The sequence below is a fragment of the Cynoglossus semilaevis genome, chromosome 5, assembly GCF_000523025.1.
Source record: "Cynoglossus semilaevis isolate Cse_v1.0 chromosome 5, Cse_v1.0, whole genome shotgun sequence".
NCBI lineage: Eukaryota > Metazoa > Chordata > Actinopteri > Pleuronectiformes > Cynoglossidae > Cynoglossus > Cynoglossus semilaevis.
Window position 1 is genome coordinate 16,735,042 of NC_024311.1, and position 1,419 is coordinate 16,736,460.

A 1,419-nucleotide genomic window follows, 5' to 3' on the forward strand; every position below is an offset into this window, starting at 1 on the left:
GAGAGCTCCATGTTTTCTCAGGTGGTACAGAGGATAAAAAGTTTGAGAACCACTGGTCCAGACCTAATCCTGGACTCAACATTAATCACAGAGTCAGGTCCAGTTCTTTACCTCGACATTAAAGCTTCGTCCTTCCTTCACTGTAGCCCCTGAGTTCTATTCCATTCTTTCTGTTTTGATTTTCCTTTGTCCTTTTTTAACGTTATTGCTTCGTGACATTAGATATTTTGATGAAATGCTATAAATGATAATGATTGTTAAAGTATTGTTTTTACAGAATGCATTAAGAATCATGGTTTTTGTTTTGTTTTTTCATGTTTTTCCTTTCGGCACGTCTGAGCCACAGGTGTGTGTTTACGTGTGTGTGCTTGTTGTTGTTCACATGTCTGTGATTTTATGTGATTTTTATTTGTTTTTTGCATCACGTTCGTCTGATCTCCGTGGCTGTGTTTGTTGTTGGGTGTAAATACTGTAGGCCTGTGTACATTAGCTGTAACATAGTAATAACATCATGACTTGAATTAAACTGAGGGCTTGTGATCCACTCATGTCTGCTCTGTGAATGTCTGTGTGTACTGACATCTACTGGTTAGAACGTGAACTCCACCTGAGGCTAACACTTCGACGTGAACTTTGTTCCTTCAGAGAGAACAAATTAAAAAATAATAATCTTTACTTTGTTTTCACCAGACACAGGAACATCTACTGTGACTCTGCCTTTTCCTAATTTAGAATTCATCTGTATAAGACAAGGATTCCAGAAGTGCACGAGCTGCCACTAGGGGGTGTGTGAGATTAAAAAAGTGGGGGATTTTGAGTGTTTTAAAGTGGGATTTTCCACACAATAAAGACGAGTAACTAAACATTTCTTTTGGAAAACCAAAAAACTGACAATAAATAAATTCAGACTATAAAATAATGTGGGGGATTTTGAGTGTTTTAAAGTGGGATTTTCCACACAATAAAGACGAGTAACTAAACATTTCTTTTGGAAAATCTAAAAACTGACAATTAATAAATAAATTCAGACTATAAAATAATATGAATTATATAAGAATACGTAATATTCTTATGTGATATGTGATTGTGCACGATTGCTTTATATAATCCACACAATAAAGACGAGTAACTAAACATTTCTTTTGGAAAACCAAAAAACTGACAATAAATAAATTCAGACTATAAAATAATATGAATTATATAAGAATAAGTCTGTGATTGTGCACGATTGCTTTATATAAAATCAAACGGCATTAATGTGACGTAAAATGTAACTGTTTTTACCTGTGGTCCAGGAACAATAATAACAACAGTGGGAGTGAACACTGGTGTTCCCATGTCAGTGGCAGCTGTGTGTGGGGGGGCTGGGGGGGGAGGGGGGGGGGGGGGGGGGGGGGAAAAACAAGGGGGGAGAAAGGC